Genomic DNA, 22539 nt, shown 5'->3' on the forward strand with positions numbered 1-22539 from the left:
GGGGAGGGGCGGAAGTCCCAAGGCTTTTTGCCTCAGCTCCTCCTTCTACAAGATAGTGCTGTGTTCTGGCCTAATCTACTCACGCTTGTGTGGCAGCACTGGTAAACGTTTCATTTTATGTTTGAGGATGAGATTCAACTCTGCAGAGGGAAGCACTTAAAAACCCTTTGGCTGCTGGGACCTGAAACAGACTTATAGTGTGTCTGCATTTCCAAGCGTGAGAAATGCTGTCTGGGCCTTTCCTTTGCGCCCACAGAAAGTCTCGAACTACTCAGAGCACTAGCTCAAAGGCTGGCGGGAGCTAAACTATGAGGCGCGCGCAGGGGGGATTAGGCCTGTCTTGCCATGGCAGGTGCCAGAGCACCCAGATAACCAATGGTGTCAATCGGTGTGAAGTTAAAGAATGACACCCACCTGGCACAGTGGCTCATGCTTGTAATACCAGCACTTTGGGAGGCTGAGGTCGGAGGATCACTTTGAGTCCAGGAGTTGGAGACCAGCCTGGGCAACATGGCAAAACCCTATCTCTACAAAAAACACAAAAAGTATCCAAGTGTGGTGGCACATACCTGTAGTCCCAGCTTCTCAGGAGGCTGAAGTGAGAGGATGGCTTGAGCCCAGGAGGTGGAGGCTGCCTTTAGCTGAGATTGCACCACTGTACTCCAGTCTGGGTGGCAGAGTCAGACCCTGTCTCAAATAAATAAATGAATGAATGAATGCTGAGCATGGTGGCTCACACCTGTAATCCCAGCACTTTGGGAGGACAAGGCGGGCGAATCACCTCAGGTCAGGAGTTTGACACCAGTCTGACCAACATAGAGAAACCCCACCTCTATTAAAAATACAAAAAATTAGCCAGCATGGTGGCTAATGCCTGTAATCCCAGCTACTTGGGAGGCTGAGGCAAGAGAATTGCTTGAACCTGGGAAGCGGAGGTTGTGGTGAGCTGAGATCACGCCTTTGCATTCCAGCCTAGGCAACAAGGGCAAAACTCCGTCTCAAAAAGAAAAATAAAATAAAATAATAACACCATCTGGACAGGGCGTGGGGTCATATCCTGCCTGGAATAGCAGAGACTCTGAGCTGAGCTGGCCCTCAGAGGTGAGGGAAGACAGTGAGGGCTCCTGTGGGAGGGGCAGAGGCCTTGGGAGCAGAGGCTGGGGTTTGCTTCTCCCTGTCCCACCTTCCCTGGGATCAGCCTTGAGCACCAAAGAAAGAGACTCTGACAACTCGCAGAGAACTCAGGGAGACTCAAGAGAACACCAGGACTTCCAGACATGTACCCAGGGGAAACTGAGGCCCTCCTCTGCCTGTAGCCCAAACTCAGGAAATTTTGAAACATACAGCAAAGTAAAAACAAACCAGCAAACCCAGAGCACCCATGTAATGTATTGACCATGAGTTGCTTTCGTAATTAAAAAAATATATATTTAATGTTATTTTAGAAATGCAGGTGGAAATAAAGACTTTGGAGTGTGGGGTAGGGTGGGGCTGGCTGGGGAGTCTGCTCCATTCACAAGCCATCAGCGCACTCACTGTCCTGGTCCCGCGTGACCCGGTGGCCCGGTCCACAGCCTCCTCCCCTCAGCCCTGGAGAGGCCCTGAGTACCCACCGGGCGGCGGGCTGCTCACGGACGCCCCCTTGTGGCTAGATTTGGAAGAGGCCATGAAGAGGCCATGCCTTTGAACAGCAGGAGTGGGAAGTAACCAGGGTGATGTTTGGACCCCGGGACCCTCAAAAGGAAACCCCTCTCCCGTGACTCCCGTCACAGCTGCTGCCGCTGAATAGTAGAGGATGGGCATGCTGTCTCGGTCCAGTCACCAGGAAGCTGCGACCGCGTTCTCGCCTGGACTCCGAAGCAGGCCTGGTGGCCAGCATGTTTATTCCCCGGACTTCTAGAAGGGCATCTCTTGGAATGAAGTCGCTAACACGGAGCCTAATGGGAGGGCCAGGCTGCACCTGAGCCCTGGCAGCTGCTCAGGCATTCTGAGACTCCCGCTGGAGCCCCACCTCGGTGCTGGTGACATAGCTGTGATACACAGCTGGTGAGGACCCCAGTGAGGAATGACACAAGGTGTCTCTGAGAGTGACCCAGTCCCTGTCCATGCTGGATGGGAGACACAGCACTTTCTTGGAGGGTTCTAGAGTGCTGGGCCATGGCCAGGGCTTTTTAAAGGAGTGAAACAGAGTGGGAGCTGGAGGGGATTCCCCAAGGGAGACTCAGCCGGCTCTGGTGTTCACACTTCAATTCTGCTTCTGGTCCTTGGTGTGAGTCACATGTGAAAGTACCTTGTTTTGCTAGGCCTGTGTCGGCTGCTGTCACCTGCTTCACAGGAGCTGCTACCTCCAGGCAGGAGGCCGCAGGCTGGATCCCGGGCTGCAGGGAGCCCAGATCTAGATGACAGGCAGGACCCCCTGTCTGTCACAGGGTGCTGCCGCTGTGGGAAGAAAGTGTTAGAGACTGTGATCTTGGGGCTAAGCACTGATGGGATTTTCCATTCTTTGCATCACATGCAAATAAAATGTAAATGTATGTAAACGAGGGGGGTCCTCTCAAAGCTTAGTGGCTGGGTAAGATTTGAAAGGGAGGTAGTTTTGGCTGATTTGTGCCTCCTCTGCTCTAAAAACATGTAACCCCAGCTGGCTTTCAGGGAGAGCCCTGACTGCCTCCTCCTCCTGGAGACTGGCCCGGGCCACAGTGCTAGGGTCTATACTCCTGGCACTTAGTGCTCCCTGAGGGGCCTCCACTCCTTGTGAGAAGGAGGCGGGGCATCAAGCTGAATGAACAAATACAGAGCATCCTGCTGCTTCTGCATTCTCTGCCTGTGCCTATGCACCGGGCCAGCCATGCGGGGCTGGGCACACGGGGCGTGCTTGGATTGACCCCACACCAGCCAAGGGGCCAGTCTGTACCAGTGAGGTCTGGGGAATGTGGGATGGACCCCTTCCATTCTGCCTCAACCCTGGGCCTGGACAATGGATTCTGGGGAGATAAAGAAGGTAGTCGGGGGGCCAGGCCATGGTGGCTCACACCCATAATCCCAGCACTCCGGGAGGATCACTTGAGCCTAGGAGTTTGAAACCAGCCTGGGCAACTTAGGTAGACCCTATCTCTACAAAAAGTAAAAACGTAATTAGCCAGGCATGATGGCATGTGCCTGTAGTCCCAGCTACTTGGGAGGTTGAGCTGGGAGGATTGCTTAAGCCAAAGAGGTCAAGGCTACGGTGAGTTGTGATTGCACCAACTGCACTCCAGCCTGGGTGACAAAGCAAGACCCTGTCTCAGAAAATTAAAAAAAAAAGACGGTGGTTGAGAAAGGTGAAAAAGGCTGCCTCCGGGAGGCTGTGTAGCATGCTCACCATGACTCCCCGCATGTGCTGCTCTGACCCTCGCAGCTGTGCCAGATCAGAGCATGAGCCAGAGGAGGAAGTGGAAGGAAGCGGGTGAGAGGGACCCCATGGGCTCCAGCCTCCTCTGGCATCCCCAGATGGCACCTTTAGGGCCCTGAGAAGCAAGGGGTCTTTCTGGGAATGTAAAGGGCTGGTCCCATTGAGGGACAATTCCGCAGCAAGAGGGTAAGCCAGAGCCACCCTCCCCAAGCCAGACCCAACAGATGCTGGCTGTTTCTGACCGCCCAAATCACAGTCCACCCAAAGCCCGACTTCTGAGAGGCTGTGCTCAACCTGAAGCACACAGGCTGTGAGCTGGTAAGTTTCAACGAGTTCCGCCTTTCCTGCCTGTCCACCTCGCTGCCCATCTTCCTTTCCTCCTACAGTGCCTCTCTAGGAGTCTCTGTTTCTCCTCTGTGTCACAATTCATTACTTGTGCAGCCCCAGCGGTGCCTGATCTCCCTGCTCATCACTCCTTCAGGATCGGAGCTTGGAGTCCAGCCTGGCTTGCCCGCTGCTCCTGAACAGGTACAGTCACCAGAAGCGTGACTTTGGATCTGGTGCAGCTGAGCTGGTTTGTCTTCCTACCCATTGTGGACTAGAATTTGGCCCCTTTGCATTTTGCTTCTCCAAAAGTGACTCAGCCCTCTGGGAGAGCCCCTCAGGGTGAGAGCAGGAGCTGGGTAGGCCCTGGTCACCATGGCCTTCTCCCCCTACTTGAGCAGGCTGCAGACAGAAAAGACCAGGCCTAGCTCGTGCAGAAGGCCTCAGGGGCCTGGGGCCAAGGGTCTTCATATTACAAAGATGGAGCTGGTTGTCAGGGCCACCTGGACACCACCACCTGTCCAGGAGGTTGAGAGGGGAGCATTATCAGAGGTTAGCAGAGCATTGGTCTGAAAGAAAGGAATCCTTGGCTGGACGGGGTGACTTACCCCTGTAATCTCAGCACTTTGGGAGGCCAAGGCAGGCGAATCACCTGTGGTCAGGAGTTCGAGAGCAGCCTGGCCAACATGGTGAAACTCTGTCTCTACCAAAAATACAAAAATTAGCTGGGCGTGGTGGTGGGCACCTATAATCCCAGCTACTCTGGAGGCCAAGGCAGGAGAATTGCTTGAACCTGAGAAGCAACAGAGATTGCAGTGAGCTGAGATCGTGCTACTGCACTGCAGCCTGGGTGACAGAGCAAGACTCTATCTTTAAAAAAAAAAAAAAAGCAGGGCATGGTAGCTCATGCCTGTAACCCCAGCACTTTGGGAGGCCGAGGCTGGCGGATCACCTGAGGTCAGGAGTTCAAGACCAGCCTGAGCAATATGGTAAAACCCCATCTCTACTTAAAAATACATGAATTTGCCAGGCTTGGTGGCGGGTGCCTGTAATCCCAGCTACCTGGGAGACTGAGGCTGGAGAATCGCTTGATTGCAGTGAGCCGAGATGTTGCCACTGCACTCCAGCTAGAGCAAAACTGCATCTCATAAAAGAAAGGAAAGGAAAGGAAGAGAAAGAGAAAGAAAGGAAGAAAGGAAGGAAGGCAGGCAGGGAGGCCGGGCATGGTGGGTCACGCCTGTGATCCCAGCACTTTGGGAGGTCGAGGCAGGCAGATCACAAGGTCAAAAGATCGAAACCATCCTGGCCAACAGGGTGAAACCCCGTCTAAAGAAAGAAAGAAAGGAATCCTTGTGTTGGCAAGACTTGTCCTGTGAGAGTCTCAGTGGAAAAACCTTCAGAACCCTGAGCTGCAGTTGTAGGAATAATTAGACTTCTGGCTCCTTCTATATCTGTGGTCCTCATTTTGGGAACATACACACTCCTATTCTCCCCGCCATGCTCAGAGAAGCATTTCCACCACCTTCACCAGCAGCCCCTCCACCATGGGTGTGGGCTACAGGACCAAGCACCTTCCAGCCATTGGAAAGACCTCTGCAGGGTGAACCGAGGTGGCCGAGGGCTTCCAGGAAGAGGCTTCCCGATGCCTGTGCCCATCTGTGATCAGGAAACATACTCTCGCCATTTCATCAACCGAAGTCTTTCTGAAAGCGTTTTGTGTTGTGGCTGTTCTGGATGAAGTTCTTGATGAACTGATTTTAAAAGCCTTTTTTCCCTGGTCCCTCTGTGAGTTGCCATAGAGATAAGTTAGAGGCAAACAGAGCTAATGAGCTTGGTTGGGTCTTTTGTGTTCCTGAATGTTTTCCATTCTGAGCCCTTAACATGTAATTAGAGAGATTATTTAGTGAGGACTTTTTCTTTTATTGTAAATTAATTTCGAAACCAAGTTCTGAGGTTAAATAATGATTGTATTTGTTAATCAATCCAACCTGGTTCCTTCCAAAAGAAAACAGGATGCCATTATCAAAATGTTGCAAACAGGATGTTTGAGACTGTGGGGGTTCATTAATTGCAGCGATGTGAAGGGTCCTGACAGCACTAACTGGTTTAGTTATTTCTGAGAATTTTTCCATGTCTCTGGGCTTGTCTCCCACTATCTCTAGAACCTAAATGAGCGCCATTCCTCCAGAACTTTCTTCAGTGACAGAAATATTCTTTGTATTGTCAGTACAGTAACCACTAGCCACATGTGGCTATTGAGCGCTGACAGTGGGGCTGGTGTGCCTGAGGAGCTGCACTTTACATTTAATTGAATTGCAGTTAATTTATATGTAAGTAGCCACTCGTGACTGGTGGTGCTGCCAAACTGGGCAGTGCAGTTCTAGGGTCCTGTGCCTCAGCTCGCCTCTCCCAGCTCACCAGGCTCCTTGGGCAGTGGGAGGGGACGGCAGCATTAGGTATAAAAGAAGGCCACCCAAGGATTCCAATAAACCCCAGTCTTATGGTAGTCTATGAGAAAAAGTTAGATTACATCTGGCAAATAGTCCACTCTGTCCTCCTCTTGGATTTATTTATTTATTTATTTTTGAGACAGAGTTTTGCTCTGGTTGCCCAGGTTGGAGTGCAATGGCGCCATCTCGGCTCACCACAACCCCTGCCTTCCAGGTTCAAGAGATTCTTCTGCCTCACCCTCCCGAGTAGCTGGGATTACAGGCAGACACCACCCCCCAACCCTGGCTAATTTTTTTGTATTTTTAGTAGAGATGGGGTTTCACCATGTTGATCAGGCTGGTCTTGAACCTCTGACCTCATGATCTGCCCGCCTCAGCCTCCCAAAGTGCTGGAATTATAGGCATGAGCCACCATGCCTGGCCTTATTTATTTTTTGAGACAGAGTCCACTCTGTTGCCCAGGCTGGGATGCAGTGGTGCAATCATAGCTCACTGCAGCCTCAATCTCCTGGGCTCAAACAATCCTCCCACCTCAGCCTCTTGAGTAGCTGGGACCATAGGTGCCTGCTACCACACCCAGCTAATTTAAATTTTTTCGTAGAGGTGGGGTCTCCTTGTACTGCTCAGGCTGGTCTCAAATTCCTGGCATCAGATCCTCCTGGCTTAGCCTCCCAAACTGCTGGGATTACAGGTGTGTGCTACGGTGCCCAGCCTCCTCTTGCATTTTTGAGATGCATATTTGCATGTTAAATAAAGGCACTGAGATATTCTGCTCAGAAAACAATCATTTCGTTTTATTTAACCTCAAATTTTCCAAATGTGTTTGACCACACCACCTTTTTTACATGGCACATCTATTGGTGTTTTGTGGAGTTCCCCTTGGGAAATGCCAGACAAGGAAACTGGACATGTGGAGGAACTGATGCTCCCAAATGGGGTGACTCCAGGGTCCTGCAGCATGTATGTGGGAAACTCAGAGCTGTTGGTTAAACTGAAGACATTTCCTTGGGTTTCCCCAGGCCTTTGCAGTCGGAGCAGGAGCTCAGCAGTGGCCCTGGGAGCCTCGTCACTGTGTACTCTTCCCTGGACATGGCAGCTGTGGGGCCCAGGGCAGCTCCTCCCTACTCTGCAGGCTGCCCGTTGGCATTAGGGCCTCTCACTGGGGAGCACAAAGGCAGCTGCCCCATTTCATGTCTTTTCAATCTGTTGCTCCTCGGACCAGTTTGATCTGGAAGAAATTCTGTCGTCATTCCAGTACCTTGGCTGGACCCTGATGGGAAGAGAGACGAGGCAGGGCAGATATCCATCAGGTGCTTCCTGTCTGCCCAGGAATGCAGTGTGGAGGCCAGGGCCCAGGGCTGCCTGCAGCATGAATGACCTGCACCTGCAGGAAGAATCCACGCACTCCGGCTGGAATAGCTTCGTGCTTGCTTGGATGAGGCAGTGCTCAAACCTGTTGACTTGCATTAAGCCAAGAAGCAGGGCACCTGCCTTTCACCCACCCCTCAGTGGCCCCATGGAGTCCAGGATCACACAGCTCTGGTCTCTGGGGTACTTCAGTGGGGTTGGTGCTACAGATTGCAGGAAGGTAACAATTACTCTCAGATGAGGCAGATAGGAGACTCACAGCTGAGGGACCTTCAGAAGTATCTCACAGTACTTCCCAGAATAGGGAATGGCCCACCAGAGAGGGGCTGCCTTGGCCACTTTCTGTCCCTCTCTGGGAAGTATTGGATCAGCAGCCTGTTTCTTCCTGGGCTCAGTCCTCTCTGGGCAGCAGAAAGTGGAACCCTCACCCCCCACTCCCTTCAGAACTCTGCGGGTACAGGTGGAGCCCTGTATGCTGAGGACTGATCCAGGAGTCCCATTCCGTACCCAGCGCACTGCTTTGAGCCTGATCGAAGAGCCTGGACGGAAGAACTGGAACGCTTCTCCCTGCCAACTCATGCTCTTGACACCAGTGTATATCTGAAGTCTGGGAAGCCTGGTCAGACCCCGTGGAAAGACATTACCAGCCAGCTGGGCAATTACAGGTTTGATGGGCTTGGTGAGAGATGAGATGCTCAGCCGTGCATCATGAGGGGACAGCCTGCCCTGGCCTGAAGTGTGTGGTCTAGACTGTTTTTCTGTGAACTTGCTATAGACATGTGCAGGGCTACCATGTGGCACAACTCTGGGATACTGCTCTAAGGAACACAACATGGGCCATTCTGGACATACTCACACACTTAAATGTGTGTGTGTCAGTCTTGCCACACCTTCCTCACCATACCTCATACTCCGAATACATCAGTGTACACAACTGCACTCAAAACCCAGGCAGTGGTATTACCTATTCTAAGAAGCCAAGGACTTCCCCCAGGGCATTTGAAATGAGGTTCTCTCTACATCTAACCTTTCAGGACCCATATCCAGCTCTATCAATTGAAATGCACCTGTGCCAAATGACTCACAAGTACCTGCAGGCTTGCCAAGGGCCAGAAAGCTACTGTTCCCAACTGCAGCAGATTGCTGGTAGATTTATGACTCAGGGTCATGAATCCATAAATCACCTTTTTCCCCCTGGAAGGGTGATTGTGCATTAGCTTGAAGGAGGCCTTTGTTGCAGGTGTCTTTGACAAACCTTGGTCAAGGCTGTGCACCACCAGACAAGGAAATTCTAGTAGCTCCAACTGGTCCTTGAGAAGTGGCAAGGGTTGCAATGGAGAGAGACTTGTGTGCAAATCTATAGGAACCTAAGCCCTAGGAGCAAATTTACTGAGCTGTGTGTCATTTACATAGTGTTCCATGGCCAGTTTGTGCCCTGGCAGCCTCTCTGATCTGGACTTTTCCAGTAAATACAGTATCTTTGTTCCTTATCTGTGGGGATCACTGGGGTTTTGGGGTAATCTGATACCAGTGATTCCAGAATCAGTGTCAGAGGTCACCAGGGAAATGAATACATCTTCTAGATGAGGAAACAGATCCAGAAATGTCAAGACACTACAGGATTCAACAGCACTTGAGGGCCAAGGCCAGGACCCCACCCTTATTCTTTTAAGGCCTGCTTGTGCCCTGGAGCTCTTTTGCACACCTCCCTCTCCAAAACAGGGAGAAGCCCAAGACAGTGACTCAGAGCCCCCTTGGCAGTTTTGTTGATCATTTTTTTGTTTTGAAGTGAGATGTTCTGTCTCTATTAAAGTCTTTAGGAAATTATAGTGATTTTGACTCTTTCAGACATGTTTGAATTACTCACAGTCTGGAATTCCCAGGCAGGGGGTAAGGTTTAGAGAGGCCTTAGAATACAGAAGTTAGGGGCATAGAATTTGGGAGCAGGGGGATCTGAGTTCAGATCCCCACTCTGCCACTTACAAACTATGTGAGTTCATCACACTGAGCCTTGGCTCCTCATCCGGTTTTGATGACAAACAGCAGGACTTAGTTCAAGGGTTGCTGGGGGCCTAAATGAAGCAATGAGCAGAGAGTGTTTAGCCCAAAGGAGACCTGAGTACATGGGCACTGGGGTTATTCCCTGGACACCTGCCGGAGCAGGAAGGCCAGAATCTGACTTTTCAAGCACAAACCTGGCCTGCATGGAGGCTCAAGTGCAGCCTTCATGGGCTTGTTGATCAGGAGCTGGGCTTCACGGTTTCAGATCTGGCTCTGTCACTAATCTGGGGTCAAAGAACCTCCCCTCTCTGAGGCTCTGTTTCCCTCCAGGAAAAATGTGGACAATGACAGCTCAGTCCTGTTGCCAGGACCCTCGTGGGTGGTGCTTAGAACAGCGCCTGGTACAGAGTCGGTGTTTATAGATGATCCTTTGGTCACTGTCCCTGTTTTTCCTTCTTGTACCTGTGTTTCCGGCAGGCAGCAAGAGCTCATGTGTCTGCAGACCTAGTGGGAGAGTTTCCATACTTCCATTTCTGCCAAACGTGGAGAGCATTTGTGCTTTTCCTGTTCAATGTGGCCTGGCCTCTGCCCATGCTGTTCCTTTTGCCAGAAGGCCCTTACTTCTCTGTCCCCATCAGTCAACATCCTTCCAGTGCCCAGTTCACAAGGTTGTGTGGAGAACTTTCCATCTGCCCAATCAGATCTGATCTGACTATGTAAAACGATTCTGTGGTATTAGGGGAGAGGCAAGCTGGGGGAAAACTTGGAAGGTTCTAAGCGATTACCCTAAGTTGGAATAGTGGTAACCTTCAGTGAGGAAGAGGGAAGCATGTGGGTGGGACATGGGCATTTCCAGGAGACAGGCCATGCTCTATTTCTTGGTTTTCATGAAAAGTTCAGCAAATACTTATTGTCTCTGCTGTCCAGGGACTGTGCGAGAGTTAGTGCCTCCATTCCTCCCATTTCTGTGCTGGAGCCCTGATTTTATTCTGCTCAACCCTATAGCATTAATTTTTCTCCCTAGAGTGCAGACAGTAAAGGGCCTTATAAACTTGCATAGTGGCCGGGCATGGTGGCTCACCCCTGTAATCCCAGTTCTTTGGGAGGCCGAGGCAGGTGGATCACAAGGTCAGGAGTTCAAGACCAGCCTGACTAACATGTGAAACCCCATCTCTACTAAAAATACAAAAATTAGCTGGGTGTGGTGGTGCACACCTCTACTCTCATCTACTTGGGAGGCTGAGGCAGGAGAATCGCTTGAATCTGGGAGGTGGAGGTTGCAGTGAGCTGAGATGGCGCCATTGCACTCCAGCCTGGGTGACACAGCAAGACTCTGTCTCAAAAAGAATAAAATAAATAAATAAACTTGCATAGTGTTCCATGGCCAGTTTGTGCCAGTTTGGCAGTCTCTCTCTTCTGGACTTTTCTTCCTGACCATAGTTCGGGAGCAGGACCAGGTGTGTCAGTCTCCAAGCCACTGCTGATGGATCTGAGCATGCTCAGAAAGACCACAGGTTACCACCACCCAGCTGTGGATTCAAAATCCTTGAGAGGTAGACCCCAAAGGAAGATGAAAGCTTTAAACTGTTATTGTAAGTATGTCTTCTCCTCCGTGGGTTGCATGGAGATTAAAGCCCGAAGGAAGTAGAAGGTTGCTCTCTGACAAAAACACCGTATTTTTAGAAGCATTCAGTGGTTTAGGATGTTTGCCCCAATGCTGCCTTTCAGTGGCAGGGGGTGGGGCTGGGGGTGGAGGCCAAGGGCTGTGACCTTGAGCGGAGGTTGGTGGGAGCAGGTTTCCTGGCACAGGGCCCAAGGGTGGAGACTGAGGGTAGAAGGACAGCCGATTGTCACTTGTCTTTCCTGAAGACCAGAGATCCAGGCCAAAGTGTTTCAGGGTTTTGGGGAAGGGGGCTCATGGAGTTTCTGTGCCATCTCCTTCTTTCAAAGATGGAAAAACAGAGGCCCAGAGAGGACCAGAGGCTTGGCTTAGCTCCACCTCCACCATCTACGCACCCTCCCCATCTGCGGATTTGGGGCTTGCACATATGAAACTGTTAGAGAACAATGCACGCATTCTGTAATCAGGGCTAATTGGTGTGGTTCAGAAGAGGAGGAATGCCAGGCGTTTGGGGGCAGGACATCAGTGGGTCTCTGAACCAACCACCCAGGAATATTCCACAAAGAATTAGAGTAGCTCCTGGGGCCTGGGAGGGGTAAACCTTGGGTAGGTGAGAGGACATACAGGCAGCATGGATAGAAGCTCAGAGGTGGGACCTAGCTTGGCCTAAACGTGGGGACTGATGGAAGGAGGAACTGGGGCAGAAATTTGGGTCCTCCCCAGACTGAATGAGGCCTGAGAATGAGCACTTCAGCACCCACCTCACTAATTCCTACTCAGCCATGTTTTCTTTTTTTTGAGACAGTCTCGCTTTGTCACCTAGGCTGGAGTGCAATGGTACAATCGAGGCTCACTGTAACCTCCACCTCCCAGGTTCAAGCCATTCTGCCTCAGCCTCTTGAGTAGCTGGGATTACAGGCATGAACCACCCCACCTGGCTAATTTTTGTATTTTTAGTAGAGACAGGGTTTCACCATGTTGACCAGGCTGGTCTCGAACTCCTGACCTCAAATGATCCGCCTGCCTCAGCCTCCCAAAGTGCTGGGATTATGGCGTGAGCCACATTTTCAAAGGTGCCTGGGAGAGGTGAACTGGCTACTCTGCATGCAGAAAGGAGCAGGGAAAGGCATGTTGGGGGTTTGCCTGGCTCCCCCACCTCTCCTCAGTGCCTCTACCTTATAATCAGGGTGGCCCTGCCTTCATGTTTATACCAATATCCCAAACAACCAGGCTGGGATGGGGAGCTATAATTTCTATCATTTTTCATAAGGGTTTAGGCTCCTTCAAATGGGAACCACATTGGATAAGGAGCAAACCATAAGGGCAGGATGTTGAGAAATATGGTCCTAAGAAGCCACCTGCTTCTCATTTGGGATGTGCCCCAGTTTATTGCTTGGTCCCAGTGCCCAGCTGGTTTCAGAGCTGGCAGAGCAGCCATGGATTAGTGTCCTCATCAGTCATCTGCATTGAGGCTGTATCGGGCAACTCAGAGCCCCGGGTGTGCCCCCAGGAAAGCTCTGCCGAGGCAGTCAGGAGCACTCTGCCCTTCGTCCTCACCTGTCTCTGCAGGTGGCCATCTGGAGAAAAGCAAGTTTGGGCAAAGCTCCAGAGCCTGTGGGGGACCAGGCACCCCTGGCTGGTGCAGGCAAGAAAGGATTCTGGGCTCCCCAAGCCTTGGCTTCTTGCAAACTGAGAATTAGGGCATCAGTGTAGGCAAGGGGGCCAGCTGCCATGACGATGAAGGAGCCATGGCTGCAGGCAACAACACGGATGAACCTTCAGCACCACGTGTGGAGCGAAAGCTGAAAGGATGGATGTGATCGAGTCCATTCGTATGGAGTTCACAACCAGGGAAACTGTTCCACAGTGTTAAGGGGAAGCAGGCTTGGGGGAAAACTTGGAATGTTGCAAGTGATTACCCTAAGTTGTAATAGTGGTCACCTTCAGTGAGGAGTGAGGGAGAACGATGTAGGAGGGACATTTCCGGGGGACAGGCCATGTTCTATTTCTTGATCCTGGAGGTGGCTACATGAGTGTTCACTTTGTCATAATGCATTAAGTTATACATTTATGCGTTAGGTACTTTTCCTGAATGTTTTTCTTTTCACAATAAAAAGGGTTAAGAAAACAAAAACAGTGACTCACACCTGCAATCTTAGCACTTTCAGAGGCTGAGGTGGGCAGATCACCAGAGGTCAGGGGTTTGAAGACCAACATGGCAAAACCCTGTCTCTACTAAAAATATGAAAATTAGCCGGGCGTGATGGCACATGCCTGTAATCCAGGTACTCGGGAGGCTGAGGCAGGAGAATCACTTGAACCCAGGAGTGGAGGTTGCAGTGAGCCAAGATCGTGCCACTGTACTCCAGCCTGGACGACAGAGACTCCATCTCAAAAAAAAAGAAACAAAACCAGAAGCATTGAATGATTGAGCCTGGGACTTTCTTCCCCAGTTTGCCTTCTTCCTCTGTCTCATTTTTGCCCACTGGCACCCCTGGAATGTTCTCCCTCGCCTCCTCCATGCCTGTGGTTAACCCTCTCCAGCTGTCGCTCCCAGCCTGGCTCAGGCCTAGGCCTGCCTTGGGACTGATGGAGTCACAGGCTACTGAGTTCCCTGACCCCCAGAGAGGTTGGAAGCTCAGAAGGCCTTGGGGGCCCCCTTTTCAGTAGCACCTGGCCCACTCTGTGCCTCGCCCAGCACTGGGACCTGTGATGGGGCTCATTGGGGCTCTAGATACAGGGTCCCTTGCTCAGAGATCGACTCGTCATTGAAGCTGCTTGCTGTTTTGTTTGGATGTGTTTGAGACAGGATCTCATTCACTCTGTCACCCAGGCTGGAGTGCAGTGGCATGATCTCTGTTCACTGCAACCTCTGCCTCCTGGGGTTCAAGTCATTTTCCTGCCTCAGCCTCCTGAGTACCTGGGACTACAGGTGCCTGCCACCATGCCTGGCTAAGTTTTGTATTTTTAGTAGCGGCAGGGTTTCACCATGTTGGCCAGGCTGGTTTTGAACATTTGACCTCAGGTGATCACCCACCTCAGCCTCCCAGGGTGCTGGGATTACAGGTGTGAGCCACTGTGCCCGGACGCTCTTTTTGTTTTTAAGAAGAACTATGGATACATGGAGGTGAATACTGCCTTTCAGTGGGTGCAAGGAGTCCCTGGGTGTTGATGTTGAAGAAACATTTGAGAAAGTGAGACTTGTGGGGCCAGGGTTCCTTGGGGGAGGAGGCTGGGCTGCGGGGCTGGCTTCCTCTCGAGTCCCTATTTTTCCGGGGCAGATGAGTCTCCCCTGCGCACAGACCTCCTGACTCTTCCCCGGACCTTTCAGGTGAGAAACTTTCCATTGTCGCCTTATCTCGGCAATCCGCCTCCCCGTTCTGCAGCGACCGCAGGTGCACACAGATCTGAGGCCCTGATCTGTTCCACTCTCTTTATGCCAAACAGAGGAGGGACGCAAACCCCAGCATGAAACGGTGCCCACAACCGCAAGGCCTGGTGTGCGCCCTCTGAAACTGTAGGTAAAGACGATTACCGGCAATTTCCATAGCATGGTTTGTTTTTTGTTCAAAGGCTGTGGAGGCATTCTCAGCAACAGGCCCAAAATGTAGTATTCCCACCGCATGCCGCCCTCATGAATTTGTGATAAAAGCTGTGGTCGCTTTGTCCTGGCTCTTCCTTTTAACAGTCAAACCTTCAGGTTTGATGTTGAAACTGCTTTTTTCTTCAAGTGTAGTTTGATGGCGCAGATAATGCTCCATGATAAGGAACCTGCCTTCAAAACCACTCACTGTACCTCGTGCTCACCATTAAGATGCACGTCACAAGGGAAAATCAGGCACCTGAATTTTTGAGAAGTGGGATGGGAATGTGCTGAGTCTGTGAAATTCTCCTCTGTGCTGCCTGTACTGGAGACTCTGCCATCCCCCAACCCTCAAGAAAAAGAAGGAGTAGAAGAAGGAGAAGAAAAACAGCACCAGGCACTGATGAGAAGGAGGTCTTGGGACAGGAGAAAATGAGGAAATGTCCTAGAAACAGCTGTTTTTCCTTTGGCAAAAGCTGTCAAGAATCTGTACGTTTAAACCCATCAGTTTTCCTTAACTAAAAAGACTCTGTGAAGCTGATGCTAAGCGGCTTGGAGTCTCTAAGAGCTTGTGAATGTCTGAGCCACCCAGGTTCCAGGTTCTTCAGCCACTGCATCTCCTGTGGTTGTGTTTAAGCTCACCATTTGCAGTCTCCCAAGGGCGGCCTACACTTGTAGCCATCACATCGCAGGAGTAGACCCTGTGTTGCTTTGTGTAAACAATGCTTGTTTTTTCTTTCTAAAGCACTTTCGTGTCTATCATATCCCATCCTATGAAGAAAGTTATTATTATTATTATTGAAATTGAGTCTTTTTTTTTTTTAAACAAGCTCAGAAAAATTTTATTAAAGGAAAATTTTGCATGGTTTACTTTTCACCAGTCTGTTCTGGCATGCCAGAATCACCTGGATCAGTGATAGCCAGGGTGCACACTCTGTAGTATTTTCCACATGCTGTGCCCAGTTCAACATTATTGCAATATAGTGATGGACACCAGTATTGGCTAACATTGCATAGTACTCTATTTTGGATTTCCTCGAAGCTGGGCAGTTGTTAGCGAGAATGACCAATTTTGCTTTGCCTTGTCTGATCATCTTCAGAGTCTGCTTTTGTACCCCAGCACATACTTTCCACTTTTCATAACGAGTTGGAGCCTAGAGTTGATCAACTCCAGCGACTTTTTCATCTTCTTTGTGGCCACCATCTTCCTGCCTTAGGTGCGGGATGGCCCCCAACCAAGAGCAGACGCTAAGATGGCGGGGGAGCGAGAAAAAAAGCTGAAATGGAGTCTTTCTCTGTTGCCCAGGCTGGAGTGCAGTGGCACAATCTTGGCTCATTGCAACCTCTGCTTCCAGGTTCAAGCAATTCTCTCTCAGCCTCCCAAGTGGTTGGGATAACAGGCATGCGCTACTACACCTACACCCAGTTGAACTTTTTTGTATTTATTTATTTATTTTTTTGGCTGAGCACAGGGGACTTTATTGATGGTACATGACAAGGTGGGGCTCCCTAGGCCCCTCCCTCTTCAAGGGGTCTGCATGGAAACTGTGAGGAGAGGCAATTCGGTGTGGTGAGGGACTCAGTGTGGCAGGGACTCCCCAGCAGTGAGGGCCTCTCTTCCTCTCGTGCTCTTGCTGGGGCTGGTGGTCCAGGGGTCTTACTCCTTGGAGGCCATGTGGGCCATGGGGTCCACCACCCTGTTGCTGTAGCCAAATTCATTGTCATACCAGAAAATGAGCTTGATGAAGTGGTCATTGAGGGCAATGCCAGCCCCAGCATCGAAGGTGGAAGAATGGGTGTCGCTGTTGAAGTCACAGGACACCACCTGGTGCTCAGTGTAGCCCAGGATGCCCTTGAGGGGGCCCTCTGACACCTGCTTCACCACCTTCTTGATGTCATCATATTTGGCAGGTTTTTCCAGGCAGCAGGTCAGGTCCACCACTGACACGTTGGCATTGGGGACACAGAAGGTCATGCCAGTGAGCTTCCCGTTCAGCTCAGGGATGACCTTGCCCATGGCCTTGGCAGCGCCAGTAGAGGCAGGGATGATGTTCTGGAGAGCCCCACGGCCATCACGCCACAGTTTCCTGGAGGGGCCATCCACGGTCTTCTGGGTGGCAGTGATGGTGTGGACGGTGGTCATGAGTCCTTCCACGATACCAAAGTTGTCATGGATGACCTTGGCTGGGGCGCTAAGCAGTTGGTGGTGCAGGAGGCATTGCTGACGATCTTGAGGCTGTTGTCATACTTCTCATGGTTCACACCCATCGCGAACATGGGGGCATCAGCAGAGGGGGAAGATATGATGACCCTTTTGGCTCCCCCCGTAAGAGCCCCAGCCTTCTCCATGGTGGTGAAGATGCCAGTGGACTCCACCACATACTCAGCCTCAGCACTGCCCCACTTGATTTTGGAGGGATCTCACTCCTGGAAGATGGTGATGGGATTTCCACTGATGACAAGCTTCCCGTTCTCAGCCTTGACTCAGGAATTTGCCATGGTGGAATCATACTGGAACATGTAGACCATGTAGTTGAGGTCAATGAAGGGATCATTGACGGCGACGATATCCACTTTATCAGAGTTAAAAGCAGCGCAGGTGACCAGGTGCCCAATACGACCAAATCCGTTGACTACGACCTTCACCTTCCCCGTGGTGTCTCAGGGATGTGGCTGGCAATGGGAGACAAGATGTGGCTGCCTGTCGAACAGGAGGAGCAGAGAGCCATTTTTTTGTATTTTTAGTAGAGACAGGGTTTCACCATATTGTCCAGGCTAGTCTCAAACTCCTGACCTCAAGTGATCTGCCTGCCTTAGACTCCCAAAGTGCTGGGATTATATGCTTAAGTCACTGTGCTTGACTTTATTTTTTGTTCTATTTTTTACAGATAGGGTGTTACTCTGTCACCCAGGCTGATCATAGCTCATAGTAACCTCAGATTCCCCGGGCTCAAGCGATCCTCCCACCTCAGCCCCTCGAGTAGCTGGGACTATAGGTGTGCACCACCATACTCAGCTAATTAATTTTTTTTTTTTAGAAATGGGGTCTTGCTATGTTGCACAGGCTGGTCTTAAACTCCTATCAAGTGATCCTCCGACCTTTGCCTTCCAAAGGGCTGGGATTATAGGCATGAGCCATTGCGCCTGGCCCTGTGGAGAAGGTTGACCAACATGGCAGCCCATGCAAACCCGTGAGGTGTTCAATGCCCATGTTACAGATAAGAAGGATTTGAGCAGCAACTTCAGAAACAATCCTGAGGCCAAAGGAAGGCTTCTGGGGGAGGCCCCATAATTGTGTCTGAAGAGACCAGGCATTTTCAAATACCTCCAAGCTTTGTACTGAAATCAGCAGCTTCCCAGGTCTTTTAAGAGAGACCATGGGGGAGGGATAGCATTAGGAGAAATACCTAATGTAGATGACCGGTTGATGGCAGAAACCACCATGGCACGTGTTTACCTATGTAACAAACCTGCACGTTCCACACATGTACCCCAGAACTTAAAGTATAGTTTTAAAAAAAAGAGAGAATGTCTTGGCTCTTGATTTTATTTTTCACTTTGCTTTGTGCCCAAGGACCCCAGAGATTGCAGGTCTGTGAGGTAGAGAGGTGAGAGCTGGCTTACATTAATCAAACTGAGAGTTGAATCCCGGCTTACTAGCTATGTGACGCTAGGTGAGCTACTTCAGATCTCTTAGCTTCAATTACTTCATCAGGAAAATGCCAGTGTCAGAGTAAAATCTCTTTAGGGTCCCCACAAGGTGTGACAGTTCATAGCTCTGTGATTCCCTGGACTGTGCTGGATTTGCATCAGCCTAACATCTAGCTTTCGAAGCCCATTTACATGCTTTCAGTGGCTCATTCAATCCCCACCACAGCTCTGTGGGTTGGGCAGGCAGGCAGGCCTGCCATGTTTTCACATTCCCATTTGAGATATGGGGAAACTGAGCCACAGAGCATTGAAGTGGCTAGCCATGGGAACCACAGCGGGCTGGGGGCTAGCCAGGACCTGAATAGGCATGTGGGGACCTCTGGACCACTGTCTTTTGGGCAGCCCCATCAGCAGAGATCCCCACCATGCCACCCCAGAGGGCCAAGTACATCACGGCCATGACACCTGCTGAGACTAAGGTTCGGGTCAGTTTCAGGGTCTGGCTTGGAGTGTCTGGTCCTCTGAGCCTCCTTACCCCATGCAGCTCCAGTTGCTTGGCTCTTGGCCCAACAAAGGACACTGGGCAGGATTTAGGAGCTGCTCCTGGAGGCCCCTACAAAGGCCTTTTAGAGGAGGATGCCCTGGAATCACTACTCCAGCTGACTCTTCCCACCTTGGCACCTCCCCTCCGTCCACACTCCTTGTCTTGGATCACACAGGTTTCCTTTCTTGGGATCGTCTCATTCTTCCTCCCTGCCAATCCGATTTGTAGCTATCCTTTAAAGCCCAAGGACCCTGTGTTTGAGCCAAGTGCTCTAGATACATTGATACATTTTCTTTTCTTTTTGAGATGGAGTCTCACTCTGTCTCCCAGGCTGGAGTGTAATGGTGAGATCTTGGCTCACTGCAGCCTCCACCTCCCAGGTTCAAGCAATTCTCCTGCCTCAGACTCCCCAAGTAGCTGAGGCTACAGGAGCATGCCACTGTGCCTGGCTAATTTTTGAATTTTTAGCAGAGATGGGGTTTCACCATCATGGCCAGACTGATCTTGAACTCCTGACCTCGTGATCCATCCACCTCAGCCTCCCAAAGTGCTGGAATTACAGGCATGAGCCACTGTACCTAGATTAGATACATTTTTAAATTTATTCGTAAGTCTATTTTCTCATCTATAAAGTAAGAATAAAAATACCCCGTTAGCATAATTTGCCTCCTATTTTACAGATGGAGAAAACGAGGCTCAGATGGTTAAGCTGCATGCCTGAGGTCACACAGCTCATAAGGGCTGGAGCCAGGATCGAAACTTAGGGCTTAAAAAGCCTGGAACCTCTGCACCATACCACTTTGACTTCTTTATCCTGGACACAAAGCACTAGAGGACTGCTCAGGCCTTCGGTCATTCTTCCCTCACTGGAGCATTCCCAGCCTCTAAGTGTCTGTCCTCTGGGTCTCTCTTATCTTCCTTTCTGGGCTCTGAGTCCTACGGGCCAGAGACTGCATCCTGTCTGCTCTACACCACAGCCTAGCACATAGTTGCTCTTGGTAAGTCCTGCTAGTTGAAGGCTCATAGTGGAGACATCTGCTGTGCAGAGAGTTACCAAGGCCAGCCGAGGCCTGGAAGTCTGGAGCCTGGACATTCCAGAGCTCTCTGACGTAGCACTTAGAGCACACAAGTGCAGTTTTCTCCACTGACCACACACTCAGTTCTGATTCTTCTAACCATGCAGGATAATGTGACATTTAAAGGCACAAGTTCAGCCAGGCATGGTGGTTCATGCCTGTAATCCCAGCACTTTGGGAGGCTGAGGTAGGAGGATCACTTGAGGTCAGGAGTTCAAGACTAGCCTGGCCAACATGGTGAAACCCCATGTCTACTAAAAATACAAAAATTAGGCGGCTTTGGTGGCATGTGCCTGTAATCCCAGCTGCTTGGGAGGCTGACGCATGAGAATCACTTGAACCCAGGATGTGGAGGTTGTAGTGAGCCGAGATTGTGCCACCGCACTCTAGCCTAGGTGACAGAATAAGACTCCATCTCAAAAAAGAAAAAAAAAAAGCACAGGCTCAGAATTTGACCCTCTGTCTTCAATCACTGTGTGACCCAAGGCAAGTGACTTTATGTATTTCATAAATCTAAATCTCCATCAATTGTAAGATATACCATACTTTATGTCATACCTCAAAAGGAAAAGCAGTTTAGCTATAACAAGCCATCGATTGTAAGATGTGTCTCAGTTTCAGAGATGCTAAGATTTATACAGACATTTCACCAAAATATTTTTATATACATACATGAAATATTAATTTCCATTTCCCTGATTGCATGTATATATGAATGGCTGATAAGCACATGAAAAGATGCTCAGCATCATTAGTCATCAGGGAAATGCAGATTGAAACCACAATGAGGTACCACCACTGCATCAATTAGAATAGCTGAAAAACAAAATGAAACAAAACTAAACCCAAACTGACCATAGCAGGTGTTGGCAAGGAGGTGAAGCAGTTATATTGCTGATACAAATATAAAACCAATTTGGATAACAGTTTGGCAGTTCCTTGAAAAGATATGACACGTATCCATTATATGATCCAGATGTTCTACTCCTAGATATTTACCCAATGGAAATTAAAACATGTCCATACAAAGATTTTACACAAATATTTATAGTGACTTTATTTATAATAGCCCAAAGCTAGAAACAACCCACATGTCTACCAATAAGGGAATGGATAAAGATACTGTGGTATATCCATGCAATGGAGTAGTATTCAGCAATCAAAAGGAATTCACTATTGGTATGTGCAACAACATGGATAAACCTTACAATAATTATGTTGAGTGAAAAAATCCAGACAAAAGACAGTTTATACTATATAATTTGATTTCTATAAGACTCTAGAAAATGTAAAGGAATCTATATTGACGGAAAGCAGATTAGTGGTTGCCTGAGGATTGGGGTGTAAGGAAGGAGGAATGGATTACAAAGAAAACGGTTGGGAGTGCTGAAAATGTCTATCATATCGATTGTAGTAATAGCTGCACAGGTGTAAACATGTTCAGACTTATTGACTGGTGGCTCAGACCAGCCTGCAGAGCTGCAGCCACCCTTCATGCCTCCCTCCCCTCCCTGCTGATGATCGTGCTCGAGTTCCTACCTGGGTTCAGTTTGGCCAGCGTGGCTGGAATGTATCTGGCTGAGAACTATAATGCACCAAACCTGGCTAAAAAAACTAAAAGAAATTAAAAAGGACTTGATGTCAGGAAGAAAGAAACCCCCTAGTTCACGAGGCCGACTCCGGCACTGCCTTCTGGATACCCTGATTCCACCACTCTTGAGGGCCTCCTTTAGCTTCTCAACCAAAGGCTTTTGTTTTCATCTGCAGCCTCAGTGATTTTCTTCTTTGCTAAACCCTCTGTTTTTTGCTTTAGACAAGCAAAATGGGGCCCCAAGTTGAGAACCACCATTATGTTTTCGATATCTCACCTCTTGCTATATCCTTTTCCAGCTGCGTGGGAGGTTCTGAGACTGGAATTATGGTGCTAGGTTAGTAAACATGAACTTTAATGAGTCTTTTCTTAATTTGGGATTTCTACTACCTTTTGTTAAAAGAAAAATTTTGAGTTTTGTATAACCAGCCAAATACAAATAATACTTATTTCACAGTTTTTAGCAATTTAAATAGGTGCTTTTATTTTATTTTATTTTTTTATATTTTTATTTTTTATTGCATTTTAGGTTTTGGGGTACATGTGCAGAGCATGCAATAAAGTTGCATAGGTACACACATGGCAGTGTGTTTTGTTTGCTTTCTCCCCTTCACTTTTAAACATTTGGTACTAAATTATGTTGTTTTGGCTGGATGTGGTGGCTCACACCTGTAATCCTAGCACTTTGGGAGGCCGAGGCAGATAGATTGCCTGAGCTCAGGAGTTTGAGACCAGCCTGGGCAACATGGTGAAACCTGTCTCTACCAAAAATACGAAAAGTTAGCTAGACGTAGTGGTGCACGCCTGTAATCCCAGCTACTTGGGAGGCTGAGGTGGGAGGATTGCTTGAGCCTGGGAGGCAGAGGTTGCAGTGAACTGAGGTTGCAGTGAGCCGAGATCATGCCACTGCACTCCAGCCTGGGCAAGAGTGAGACTCCA

The 22539-nt window shown here is 49.7% G+C and overlaps 2 pseudogenes; both read right to left on the bottom strand.

Moving 5' to 3' along the window:
* Positions 1 to 15605: 15605 nt before the first annotated feature.
* On the bottom strand, positions 15606 to 16010 carry LOC108589487 (large ribosomal subunit protein eL30 pseudogene; annotated as a pseudogene).
* A 191-nt stretch (positions 16011 to 16201) lies between these two features.
* On the bottom strand, positions 16202 to 16923 carry LOC100412320 (glyceraldehyde-3-phosphate dehydrogenase pseudogene; annotated as a pseudogene).
* Positions 16924 to 22539: the final 5616 nt, after the last annotated feature.

The sequence above is a fragment of the Callithrix jacchus genome, chromosome 2 (assembly GCF_049354715.1).
Source record: "Callithrix jacchus isolate 240 chromosome 2, calJac240_pri, whole genome shotgun sequence".
In the NCBI taxonomy this organism is placed as follows: Eukaryota; Metazoa; Chordata; class Mammalia; order Primates; family Cebidae; genus Callithrix; species Callithrix jacchus.